The sequence below is a fragment of the Marmota monax genome, unplaced genomic scaffold, assembly GCF_021218885.2.
Source record: "Marmota monax isolate L192 unplaced genomic scaffold, Marmota_monax_Labrador192_F-V1.1 WCK01_AAM20220418_F8-fsc00010, whole genome shotgun sequence".
Classification (NCBI taxonomy): domain Eukaryota; kingdom Metazoa; phylum Chordata; class Mammalia; order Rodentia; family Sciuridae; genus Marmota; species Marmota monax.
The window spans coordinates 13,438,779-13,452,986 of record NW_026692321.1 but is presented as its reverse complement, the minus strand read 5'-3'; the positions used below and the strand labels follow the sequence as shown (position 1 = coordinate 13,452,986).

The 14,208-nt window shown below is 36.0% G+C and overlaps 1 protein-coding gene across 11 annotated transcripts in view; it reads left to right on the top strand.

Moving 5' to 3' along the window:
- Positions 1-14,208, top strand: part of Pum2 (pumilio RNA binding family member 2) — an 88,119-nt gene that overhangs the window by 233 nt on the left and 73,678 nt on the right. For 5 of the 11 annotated variants that reach the window (XM_058578378.1, XM_046441327.2, XM_046441326.2 and 2 more), the window contains exon 1: positions 5-120. The exons of 2 other annotated variants lie outside the window; for them this stretch is intronic. The gene's annotated coding sequence lies outside the window, so the exon portion shown is untranslated. Of the gene's footprint in view, positions 1-4; positions 121-594; positions 713-5,120; positions 5,233-14,208 lie in introns of those variants that run through there. 4 more of the 11 variants (XM_046441325.2, XM_058578379.1, XM_046441322.2 and 1 more) reach the window with 3 other exon arrangements.

Below are 14,208 nucleotides of genomic sequence, written 5' to 3'. Positions count from 1 at the left end.
GAGGAGAAAGAAGACATTGCCGCCACCGAAGGCGGAGGAGGGGGAGGACGGCCAAGAGCGACGCCGCCGGTGCCCAACGGTCGGTGTTCCCGGCTGAGGCAGCGCGGCCGCAGCAGCCCTGTAAGTCAGCCCGCGCGTGCTTCCTCGCTCGTCCTTCGGCGCCGCGGGGGCTGGCTCCGGGCTTTGTGTGGCGGCCTCGGCGGGAGCAGGTCGCCGGCGGGAGGGCGGACGGGGCCTGCGGGCGCCCGTGCCGACGGCGGCCTGGGCCCGCTCGCACAATGCAGGGGGAGGGGATCCGGAAGGGGGTGTGCGCGGCGCGGCCCTCCCGCCGCCTCCCCCGCGCCTCCGCCGGCCGGGCCCAGGGCCGCCACCGCTTCTCGCTCGGCTCCCGCGCGTCGGGGGCCGGAGACCCCGAGTCTGCCCGCCGCCCGCCCCGGCGCTCGGGGCTCGGAGAGTTGGGGGGAGGCTGGGTGAATCGCGAGCAGAGTGCGAGGTGGAAGTGAAGAGGAAGAAGTGGGTTCGTGAAAACAAGTGTGGGGATCCTCGAGGGCCCCGCCGTCCAGGAGGAGCTTGGGGCAGACCGATGTGGGTATGAAAGAAACAGTGACTCGGGTTCGTGTTGTTTAGGTGCCATTCGTAAGGAATGTTCTGTTTTGTTCGAGGAACAGATTTCCATACTCAGAAAAATATGTAAATCAAAACCAAAGGCAAGGTAAGCGGCTTCAGGTACTTGAGCAGTAGTTTTGTGTCTGAATGGGGTCAAATTTGGGGGGGAATCCATTGTGAAAAGTTATGGCCACACACGTGCAGGTTGGTGTTACTTCTGAGAACACAGCGGGAGAAAACCCACTCTTCTTAGCTTTACATTCTAATGTTTAAACTTTTGGGGGAAGGGCATGAGTCGCCGACATGTTAGGTGCAATAAGACAAATCACCTCGAGACTTGGTACTTTGAGCTTTATTACTTAAGAAAACTAGTGGCGGAATTTTTTTGATTAAAAGACTTTAAGGAAAACGCTTAAGAGAAATATAATACCAGTAAAGATATTGTATGTCAAGAAAGCAATTTTAATAATAAAGAACTACCCTTAGAATTTTCAGGGCTTGTTCCTTGCTTAGGTTTGTGTTGCATAGGTGACTCTTCACCATGTGACCAGGAGTGTTAGTGTATGGTTGAAGAAATTGTGGCCAGGAATCCTGTTAAAAATAGAATGATGAATATTTTTAATTGGTTAGTAAGTTTTTGTTTTTATTCACGTAGTATCCATTCTGCTTTTTTAAAACGATTTACTTCATTAGTAAATAATTGATGGTATTTCCCTCGTGTCAAGACTGTCTTTCAAATTCCAATATTTGATGAAATTAAGTTGTGTAGATCTATCCAGTTTTGTTTTTGGTTTGGTGTTTTTGAGGGCAGTTATTTAATACACCAAAAAAGTTACACTAAAATTAAAGTTATATATCAGAAACCTTCCTAGACTAAGTTCAGGTTTTTTTTCCTTCTAAGTTTTCTTATTATTGGGTTCCTGTATAAGTCTAGCTATTTTTACCTTCCAGGTAGATTTGCCATTAACAAATTTAAATCCCCTAACAATTTTAGTGGTTTAGTTTTAACAGTCTCCTTAATTTGTCTAGAGTTCACAATTCCCTTAAATATTTCAATGTTCAGTGAGATTTCAAAATTCTTTTTAAAGAATCCAAAAATTAAATACATTTAAATTGATTTTTACAAGGCTGAATTTTCTTAGGCATTACAAATGTATACAATTCAGTCAACACAGATATTGATATTTGAATTTTGTTTTTCTTAAATTTTCCAAACTTGTTTACAAATCTTTCTGATGGTTAAAGATAATTTATCTCCCTGAATATGCACTTATCCAAGTTAGCAAAAGTATTTATGAGCAGAAATTTGGGCCAGGTGGTGACATTCAGAGCCAATCTTTGTGATCAGACAGCCAGCCTCCTTTATGCTTTCCTGGTGCTGGAAATAGAAGGAACCCAGGGCCTTGCACATGCTGGGCCAGAGCTCTTCCACTGAGCTACATCCCAACTCTGCCTCCTTTTTAAAATTAAGAAGTCACTGACAAAGTCTTCATAATTTTAAGTGGAGGTTGGTTCCTATCTGCTGAACTCAGGTTTATGTATTTTGTGGTTTAAAGATTTTGTTGAGTTTCGAGGATATGAAAATATTCTGTATTTTTTCATATTAAAATTAATGAGTACAACTAAGTTAAACAGAATTTTTAAAAAAAATAATAAACTACAGTATCTGAATATTCAAATCTCACATGGCTTTGTTTGACTTGAATTCACAGCTTGAGGCCATTTTGCTAACAGGTGTGATTAAGATAAAAATTGTACTTCTATCTGGGCAAATTGATTTGTGACCTATTAAATAGGTTTCTTGCTGTTTATAAAAAGGCATAACAAGTCTAACTTGCCTCCTATTATCCTTCCTTCTCATTCTTCCGTTTGGTGAATTTTTAAGAGGGAACTGATCCAGTATGACTGAGGCCCTTCCTCCCTTTCTTTTTGGGAGCCTGCCCCTGCAGAAAACTTTGTTTTGCCTCTTCCTGTAGCCACAAGGGATAGACTCCCTTTTTTGTAGAGGAGACTACAGTAGTTGTCCAGTGCTACTCATGACTGGATTAGAATAATTAGGGGACATGATGTTAGGAAACCCACTTGGTGTATACCTAATTTAAGCCTTCCATTGTGGCTCTATCTGGAGTAAAGGAGATGCTTGCATTACCCTCAGTCTTTTTGTCTTTTACTCAGTTCTGAATTCTGGTTTGGTAGGAAAAAAGTTTCCTCGAATCCTATTATTCAGAAGGTAATATTTTAATAGTGATTTTTATCTCTGACAGTATATAGACAGAAAACAGTTTTCATTAAAAACTTTGTGCTTTGTATGTTGAAACGTGCATTTATGGAGAGAGATTTTTTCAAGCTTTTACAGTAAATGAAGCACTAGATGAAGGTGTATGATAAATGAATTTTCTTAAGAGTTTTAGATAGCATTATGTTTAGAGACACAGTTAATAGTTTTTAAGTGATTTTTTTGCCCTTCCAATAAGTCAAAAGATCAAACTTCTTTATAAGTGAAAAATTAACATTTGGCATAATTAACAAGTATCACCTAGAGAGTGATTTTAATTCTTACTGGAATTGTAGATAACATTTGTCTTTCATTGACCTTTTTTTTTTAATGGAAAGTTTTGTTTGATTCTTGGAGGATTCATTTTTATATTTTGCTGTGTTTTAAAGAATTTAAAATGATTGGTCATTCAAGCATGTTGGCAAGAGGATTGTTTTCAGTCTGCATATTTAGCTACTGTAATCCTACTGATTTTCAGGTTACATATCTCTGGTTTTCACTTAAATTCTTTATTCTGTCACGTGTGGAACGGCATAAGACGTGAGTACTAAGAAACATCCACATATGCACACATTATATCTCCAAATACAAAAAAAGAAAGTAATATGAAATGATAAAGGAAAAGAGGAATAGTTGACAAGTCAATGTTTTGATTTAATGCAAATAAGACAGGGGTAGAGAAAATCATTATCTACTTGACAGAATATATATTTGAAACGGTAGCCTTGAAAAAAGAGTTGGTGGGCTTGGCTATACAATGGTACTAAAAACTATCTAGTTAATAATATCTAGGAAAATAGAATGTTAACACTCAACATCTACAATGTGTGGTGGAATGGGAAAGAAAGGAAGGATTGTGTGTGAGTATATATATATTCATTCCTGAAAACACCAATAAATATGTAGAGGACTTGGTTTGAGAATAGATCTTTGTGATTTCTATTTTAGTGGTAGACATTTGAAGAATACGAATTCTAGATTTTAATCTGATTTTTGATTTTAGGCATTGTTTTGAAAGACTTATTAGGGATCAATGAGATTGTTTTAACTATGCACAATTTTTTATCCATTTAAATGTTAAAAAAAAAAGTAAATGAGCAGTAGAGACCTTTACTAGGCAGTCAAATGAAGCAAATTGTAGGTAGAGAAAATATGGTCTGTTTTGGATTTTGTTAACCACCAGAGAAACTATATACAGAAAAGGAGATAACTTGAATATCTCCATAGTATTTTACCAGAACTGTCTGTGTAATTAAATGGAAAGCATTTAAGTTTTCTGTAATAAAACTCAAAAAAATCTTTAACACCAATTCAACATGAACCAGTTTAGTTTTGACATTAAGAGAGGGATGATGGCTCCAGGTTTTACCTGTTTCTTTTTCTTTTTCTTATTCATCATCTTTTTTTTTTTTTTTTTGTACCAGGGATTGAACCCAGGGGCACTTATCCACAAATCCACATTCCTAGGCTGCCCTCCCACCCGCCCCTTGTTTTTAAATTTTGAGACAGGCCTTTCCTTCCTAGGTTGCTTTAAGACCTTGCTAAGTTACTAAGGCTGGCCTCAGCCTCCCAAGTTACTGGGATTATAGGTGTGGGCCTCCATGCCCAGTTCTTTTAATTTCTAAATTACATGATTTTTACATCAGCAAAAATAGAAGTACTCTAGGCTCTCACTAAAGATACATGGCCATTTTTTAAATTATAATTCTTACGGAGGAAATATTCATGGAGTATTGTTTGAAGAGCATTCCAGTATATTTGTTAGTCTGAATATTGTTAAGTTGTATCTCTCCATCAGGACGGACTACCAAAACCTGCACACATTTTTAAGGTTGTAGGCCTATCTTGTGCCAAATTGTCCTTGGGTTTTGGTGATAATATGGTCCTTGACCTTGAGGAATTCACAGTAAAGTGTAGAAAAAGAATTAAGCTTTTAATTATAGTGCAGTACACTACCATTATATCTACACATTATATCTCCAAATACAAAAAAAGAAAGTAATATAAAATGTGAAAGGAAAAGAGGATTAGATTAGGTGACAAGTCAGTGTTTTGATTTAATGTAAATAAAGACGGGGGTAAAGAAAATCATTATCATCTACTTGATAGAATAAATGTTTGAAACACAGTAGCCTTGAAAAAATTTACCATGGAGGTGATGTTACAAAGGTGCTGTTCTCTCTTTTTTTTTTTTTAAAGAGAGTGAGAGAGAATTTCTTTTTTAATATTTATTTTTTAGTTCTCGGCGGACACAACATCTTTGTTTTGTATGTGGTGCTGAGGATCGAACCTGGGCCGCACGCATGCCAGGCGAGTGCGCTACCACTTGAGCCACATCCCCAGCCCCAAAGGTGCTGTTCTTACCTTGGTAGAGAATGCTGGATCAGGAAAAGCTTTTGATAAGGGGTAAAGCTGAATCTTTAAAAAAGTATACAGAAGTTACTTTAGCCAAGAGATGAATGAAATGGTATTCAACCAGAGAGACTAAAATATAAAAGTGATCTTGATGGGGGAATTTGACAAAGAGTTTAAAGTACAGATATATAAGTAGAATTGTCAAAAAGAGTGATAGGAGCCCATCAGAATGAAGGGCTTCATCTAATATGAACAGTCCTGAAGACTTTGGAAATCAGGATTTAATTTAGGAAGATTTAGATCATATTCTCTTTTAACTCATTACATAATTAGCTATGGAATTTCTAGATTATGTTGGGAATTAGGTATATAACTTTCTGGAGGGACTAAGAATAGTTAGATTATGAAACCTTGTATCTGTTATGGGAATGTTGTTGAAGGTATTTTCTATTTACAACTGTATTTTATAATATCCCATATAAAAATTTTGTTTTAATGCTTAATGCTAGGAATAAATTTGCCTTTAGGGAATTGGTCTCATTTCTTTTTGTGGATGAGGTTGTATATAACAGTGTTTTTTTCTTCTTGGATCATCAGAAGTAAGATAGTAAATTTAGAGTTTATGTACTACTTTTGTTATTCAGTATCTGCTTTGTGCCAGATGAGGTGATGCACTCCTATAATTCCAGCAGTTCAGGAAGGTGAGGCAGAGGATCACAAGTTCAAAACTAGCCTCAACAACTTAGTATCTGCTTTGTTATTTTAAACAAGAATTTAGTTTTTGTTTTATTGTGTGTATTTCTTATGAGGTAAGTTGTTGACATTTTCCATTTAAATGAATAGAGAGTAAATTTTACTTAAGTTATACTGAAGAGTCTTTCTACCACAGAAACTTTAAAAAAATATATGAATATGTAGTTTGCTACTTAATCTTGAAAATAACTAGATTCATTTGGTTTCTTTTTCAGCCAGTCTGTCTAGTTGTTTGTTGTTTGGTTTTTTGTGGTACTGGGAATTGAACCCAGGACCTTACATGCACTAGGCAGGTGCTTTATCACCAAGCTATATCCTCGGTCCTTTTTGTTTTCTAAGCAACAACTTTCCCTTTTTTAAACTTAAGTGTCTTTAGAAAATTGGTTTGATTTATTGGGAAACAAAGGATTGCAAACTTGGGTTGGGGTTGTGGCTCAGTGGCCCAGTGAGGCATTGGATTCGATCCTCAGCACCACATAAATAAATAAATAAATAAATAAATAAACAAACAAACTAAATATAGATATTGTGTCCATGTATAATTTTAAAAAATTTAAAAAATGATCACAAACTCAAGACTTAGTCTTTGAATACGTGAGGAACTTTAAAAATAAAAATTTGTGCTCAGTGCAGTGGCTCATGCCTGTGGTTCTAGCTATTCTTGGCAAGAGAATTCTGTGAGGCCAGCATGGTCAATTTAGCAAGACCCTGTCTCAGAATAAAAAGGGGTGGGCATATAGCTCAGTGGCAGAGCACTTGCCTAGCATGTGTGAGGCCCTGTGTTCACTCTCTAGTGTTGTTTAAAAAAACAAAAACTTTAATTTATACTCATCATCAAAAAGGTTCTTCTTAATTCAAAGATTTGTATAACTTGTATATTCTTAGACTATTCATAAGTCATAGTAAACATTTTAAAGCCTTTAGCTGTCACAGGTTAGGAATTTTATAGACAAAAATTGAATCGCTGTTCTACCTAGCCTACACAAGAAAGTTGAAATACTTAATATAGGTCACATTCGTTTTTCTGTAAGTTGTTTTGGGAATACTACTTAAGTTCTTTTTTTGTGTTGGTATTTACATAAAGAGTTAAGATGATACTGGGTTAAAGTTAAAATTTTAATTGGAGGCCTTCTTAGAACCTTCATTGTGATACTAACAGTGACTGGGAGGTTGAGCATGTGCTCAGCTTGCCAGAGAGTTAGGGATTCAGGGAAACAGCATATTCTAAAGGTATTGGACAGGGAACTGATTTTTTTTTTTTATTGGTTCTCAAAAACATTACAGTGATCTTGACATATCATATATCATACATTTGGTTCAAATAGGGTATGAATTCTTATTTTTACCACATGTACAGATTGCAGAAAAATTAGTTGGTGCTGGTCCCGGGGCATACATCTGTAATCCCAGCTGCTTGGGAGGCTGAGGCAGGAGGAACTCAAGTTCAAAGCCAGCCTCAGCAACTTGTATTGTCTCGAAAAAATTTAAAAGGGCTGGAGTTGGGGTTCAGTGGTTAAGTGCCCCTAGTCAATTCCCTGGTACCAAAAAAAAAAAAAAAAACCAACCAAAACAGAGTTAGTGAATAAAGACCATGCTTTGAAAAATTCTAAAGAGAGCATCCTTTTAAAAATGTATTAAAGTGCTAGAGGTTTAGCTCAGTGTAGAGCATTTACCTAGCACAGAACTATCCTAGGTTTGATCGCTAGCATTGCCGGAGGGTGGGGGTGGAGTGTGCTGCTTCAAGTGGTTTTTATTTTGTTCCAGTTATCTCTGACCATCCAAACAGCCTAATTAACATTGCTTAAGTTATTTTTCTGTTTCTGTATTTTAATTGATAATATGTAACTGTTGCAAATTACTAGATAGCCATATGAGACAAGTTTTCACTTGTTAAGCATTCAGCCTGGTACTAATAGGAACTAAAAATAGCACAATATTTCTACTATCACTCTTAGGTGATAAAGCTCAGAAACTATAGTGCATTTAAGCTATGGTTGATATAGGACCTTTTTCAAAAAAAAAAAAAAAGTTTTTTTTTTTCCCTAACATTAATGAGCCTTACAACACAAGAAATACAAAGACAGACCCAGCAGTCTTCTCCTTTACTAAAGTTGAATTATGTATTTATTCATATTTCCCACAAGAGTCATATATTGTCCCCCTCCCTTTCCTGAATAAAAATGGGGTTCTATATATATCAGCCAACATGGTATTTTTACTTAACACCATGGACTTTTAAAATATTAGTACATATAACTTTTTTTTTTTAAACCAGGGATTGAACCCAGAGGCACTTAACCACATCCACAGCTCCTTCCCTCCACCCAACCGCACCCCTTTAAAAATATTTTATTTAGGGATGGGGTCTCACTAAGCTCTGAGGCTGACTTTGAACTTGTGATCCTTCTGCCTCAGCTTCCCTCCCAAGCCCTGAGATTACTGGCCTGTGCCAAGGCACCTAGCTGAGTATTTGTACATATAATTTTAGTAATAACTTTTAGTGCATGACCTTTTATTGTTTTTAAATCATTTTCCTATTGTTGAGTTTAGTTTTTTAAACCATGTAAGCTGTGGTGTAGTAAATATTCTTATAATAGTCAATTTTGTTATTTTGACACTGCTGTTTGTGTGAGGTAAACTCCCAGAAGAGAATCTTTTGGGTCAAAAGATTTTTATATTGATTTTAAACAAACAAAAAATGTTCACCTATTGTGGTCAGTCATTAATACTTCAGGAAGCAATATATTACTTCTCTTGGTCTTTGGTAACCTTGTGAGGGAGGTTTTTCTGATAGCAAATCTGGACATATGATCAGAGGGTTTAAGTAATCCCAGTTCTTTCTGCCAGAGGCAGCCTTGGAACTATAATCTAGATCTTTTGATTCTGGTTTCTTTTATACCATGAGGAAAATTACCAACTTTTTTTAAGTTGAAAAACTGCAACGTTGTGTATATTTTCCTTAGCCACGTAATAATATGTAAGGGTTACATCCCTTAGTCACTCTGGCAGATTAAAAAAATTTCTGTGCCTGCCTATCTCCCCACCCAGAGTAATTTATACATGTGCCTTGGGCAGGTGGGATTTCAGCATCTGTAGGGTTTTTTGTTTTGTTTTGAGCTCATGGACACTCAACCATTGAACCCCATTCCCAGCCCTATTTTGTATTTTGTTTAGAGACAGGGTCTCATTTAGAGACAGGGTCTCACTGAGTTGCATAGCACCTCTCCATTGCTGAGGGTTGCTTTGAACTCAAGATCCTCCTGTCTCAGCCTCCCGAGCTGCTGGAATTGCAGGCATGCATATACCAGCGCACCTGGCATCTCTGGTTTTTAAAAGCCTAGCAATCTAGATTCTGATGTAATGTGAGGGTTTGAGAACGAGTGATCTTAAAATTGTAGTGTTTATAATTCTTGAGGGGCACATGAAAAGTTTCAAAATGTCTGCATTTGGCTTTCTGGGAATCAATTACAGGTCCTCATCTTGTGTACTAAGAAAGCCGTAATTTTGATCCAGCCCAAATTTACTGTGGTATATTTGACCCCAGATGCTTAAACTTTCTAGGTACCAAAGGTTACCTTTCTTTAGTTATTAATCCTGTCTTATGTGCATTGCTGTGAGAAGTGAAACAGAACAGCAGAACTGGGAGTATTTTGGCCTCCCTTGGTATCTTCCGAATTCATATCAGTGATAGTCATGGGTACTAGGAGTAATGACAACATTTTTAAAATTTGCCTCTTCCTGGTGTGTCTTCAAAGAACAATATCAAAATATTTTCAGAAGTATATGAATCACATATATAATGGCATACTGTCAAATATATTTGAGTTTAAATATATGATTCATTTGATTCCGTATTTTCAGTTTGAGGAGTATAACAAAAGACAAAGGCAGAATTAATTAAGATGTAACTATTCCTTAAAATTAGGTGATGGGAGAATACTTAGATCTACAGTGCTGTTTTTGCTTTGTTAAAACCCAATTGTCATGAAGGTATGGCTAGAGATATTTATGATATAATAGGTACTAAGTATACATGTAAATTCTTTTATATTGCCTCTAAAACTGCTGGAAACTTACAAATGAAACTAAATGAGAATATTTTTAAGTGATACTTTTTTATTGAGGAGAGATTTTTCTGTCCTTTATAAGTCATGATACATGGTATGTACAGCAGTATTTATGTTAGGAAAAATATAGTCTTGTTTGCATATGGTAGTAACATACATATTCCTTTGAGAGAAACTTGTTTTTAGTGTTCAGATGTAGCATTTTACTAACTACCCTATGAGGACGTTGATTTTCAAGTTAACATTGCAGTGGAAACTGTGTAAATGTGTTTGGTATATATTTTAAATGTTTTCAAGAACACAAGTAGTCTGGGGGAAATAGGCTAAGATTAAAATACTGTAAAATGTAACAATCATGTCTTAATTCACAGATGTTACCTCTGTTAATCTTTAAACATCACTCTGATTATTTTTTATGTGTGTACATATGTACGTGCTGTATCCTGTTTTTAGATAGGTGAGTTTTGTTTTTTTTTTACTTTGGTACTGTGGATTGAACCCAGGACCTCATCCATGATAGACAAGCAGTCTACTACTGCGCTACATCTCTAGCCTTTTTAAATTTTATTTTTGAGACACAGTCTTAATAAATTGCCCAGGCTAACCTTAAACTTGGGATCCTCCTTCCTGTAGCTGAGATTACACACTTAGGCCGTCAAGCTCAGCTTCCTGAAATAGTAGGAGAGTTTTTCCTACTCTCAGTATCCTTCTTTCTGCCTCCTCATAACTATTTGAGCCAGACTTTGAGGGATTTGTGGGATTTGCATATAAAGAGCTAAATAATAAAAAGCCATCCAGGTGATTGGTATAGTGTAAATTAAAGGGAAATAGGGAGAAAGTTCTTACCACCTGTGGCAGTTTGTGCTTGGTATGGGAAAGAGCATGAGCCTTTTGGAGTCTTGATAATATTGAATCCTTTGCCATGTTAGTAGCTTTGTCTGTTAAGGTAGGGAAATAACCACAATTTCTGTATTTGTAAAGTAGGAATACAATACCTACTTTGCTGCATAGTATGAGAATTAGGTAATAAAGTATTTGGTGTGATCTCTTGGCTTAATATTGAGTGCACCATATATTTTGTTTTTGGCGGGAAAATTGCCTGATTACAAATTCATTAAAAAAAAAAAAGTCTGTACTTATTTGGAAATCAGTATGTAGGGGAAAATTTCACATACTAGTCAGAAATATGACTGAGGAAGAAGTAAGTGAAATTAAGTTCTTTAGAACAGCTTGGACCTAAGCCAGTTAACCTGGAGGAGAGTAGTCTCCTCTGCAAGCTGAAGTTATCCATGCTTTGTATTTAAAATAAAAAAGTGAATATTCTCTGAATTATGTACCTATTCTTAAAGGCCCAGCGTAAATACTTCATTCACATGTTCTTTATGATACTTCTGCCACATGTGGTTTTCTTTTGTTGTTGTTGTAAAAATTTTCAAATTTAGAAGTGGACAAAATAGAATGAACCCCTGAATATCTATCATCCATATTCAACATTGTGTGAAATTTTTATTTCCATTTTTAAAATTTATATTCATATTTTAAAGGAGTATGCATTTTTCCATATTAAAGGAGTATTTAAAAGCCTAAGTTTTCTTACTAATAGTGAGGACTTATGAAAATACAAGCCTCTGGGCTGGAAAAAGACAGTAGAAAATTGGTCATAGAAAGAGATTTCTGATTTCTAGGAATGTGTATGTTGACGACACTGACTTTTATGCCAAATTGCGTTCAAAACATAAAAGTTGACTTTTCTTCAATACCATTGAGCTAATAATACTGTCCCCCCAACCCTGTAGTGTTTTTGGTTTGCTAGTGAAATGAGCATATATTCTCTCCCCATGGAGTACACAGATAAGTAGAAAAGGAAGAACCCCATCATCAGCTTTTACATTTATTCTTCAACTAAATGTTAGTTAACTTTGTGTTAACTAACAAAATACTCAAGATAATCAACTTAAAGGAAGATTTTGTTTTGGCTCATGGTTTTAAAGATTTCAGTATGGTCAGTTAGCCCTGTTGCGTTTGGGTATATGGCAAGGCAGTAGTACATCTTGGCACAAATGTGTGGCAGAGGAAGCTGCTCACCTCATAGCAAGCCAGGAAGTTCACCTTAGAGCAGCCTAGAAGCAAAGAGAAAGGAAGAAAAGGTACAGGAATCCCAGAATACACTTCAAGGATATGCCCCCAGGGACCTAAATTCTTCACATTAGGCTTCACCCCTTAAAGGTCTCTTCACTCCCAAAAACCCCACATGGGCTAGGGAATCAGGCCTTTAACACATGGGCCTTTGGGGCAATTTTCCATATCCAAATTGTAGCACTAAGTGACCTATTCAGTGACTCTAGGAAAGTGTGATTCAGTTTTTGCCTTCAGAAAAATCTCAAATTACTAGATGTTGATAATGAGTAACAACTTCGAATGTTAAATCATTTTTATTTTTACTTTTTGAGGCAGGGTCTTGCTAAGTTGCTGATGCTGGCCTCAAACTTGCAATCCTCCTGTTTCAGCCTCCTAAGTATAAGTAGCTGGGATTACAGACATGCCCCACTACACCAGGCTCTGAATGATACATGAGGTTCTGTTATAAATACCTAAATTGGATTTGTCATGTGGATAATGAATTACTAAATAAGTTGATTTTTGTTGGCAGATTTACAAAAATATTTAACATGCTGGGAAGAAAGTTTTCTTTAGGATTTTAGTAATGGATGCCATTGATGCTCAATGGTTAGGTTTATTAAAAACTGTCCAAGGAGGATAACTGCCAGGAATATGTCATAAGCAGCTTAAGTCACTTAATTTACTTCCATTTTTATTCATCAGTTAGGTTTTTATGTAATTTTGTTGTTTTTGTAATTGCTAAAAAAAGTAACTGTAGGCTCTAGGAATAGAGGATCAGTTGGAAAGTAGTGCCAATGGGAAGTTTTACTTATTAGTCATTTGTTTTAGTAAATGTCTTTAGCAGTGCAAAAGATTTGAGGAAGAACATTGTTTATTGTCTTTCTATTAAAGCAACATTGTCTATTAAATATAGTCATTATCCAGATATGAGTTGGTTTCATGATCTGAATTCGAATTTTATAAAGAGCTCATTTTGAGTTTCTTTATATATTGAACATTTAGAAGGCAAGTCCCTTTGACTGCAGAGTTTAATTTCTATCTTGAGTGTAACTAATTATATAAGACTAATGAAAATATGATTAGTGTTATGTGTTTTAATACCTTTTATTGTGGCTTTAAATGCTTTCACCACTTCCTGGCTTATTTATTTATATTTTAGTTTTTGGTGGACACAGCATCTTTATTTATTTATTTTTTTATGTGGTGCTGAGGATCGAACCCAGTGCCCCACGTGGCATGCCAGGCGAGCGTGCTACCGCTTGAGCCACATCCCCAGCCCCCGGCTTATTTTTATAGTAGGCATATGGTGAAAAGTTGACAGAAAGATCAGTTTTCTCAGTGATATAATAGATAATATTAATGCACATTCTTGGTTCTTGACAAGTTATTTGTAAACCATTTGGGTTATGCTTTAGTAAGTATGCAAACCATCACAGGACCTAAACAGGTTATTTGAGGTGCTTTATTTTTCTTACATAATCAGTAATAATTTTCCAGCTAAATTAGATAAATTAGCTAATGTTTAGACTGAATAAAATGAGACATTGCCATTTCTTATGTCAAGAAACAATCTAGAATCTCAAAAAACTCTTCAAATTTACCTCAAGATTATGCTGGGTCTTGATCATAGAAAAGTTTCTATGATGGTAAATTCTAGTTGTTCATTAAAAGAAATAATATTGGTGAATTTCAAGCTTTAATGACACAAGAATAAGTTGAAGACAATTTACACTCCTGAATAAATTTTCTTCTAATGAATGGTTAATTCAACATTATGTAACCAATTACTAGAAAGGTTCTATTGCTTGTTAGAAGAATTGTCTCCCTAAGATCAGTCATTCAACTTGTAAAGTCATTAAATTCATGTCCAAATTTTAACTTTGTCATTTAATGATACCAACATTTATAGCTTAAAAGACAGAAGATTGACATTTCATTAAAATTTTTTTGAGTACCACTTAATAGCAAATGTGTGATTCCCTTCCCCTTTCAGTTTTATTATTATCAATATGAAGATTATTATAGGAGAAT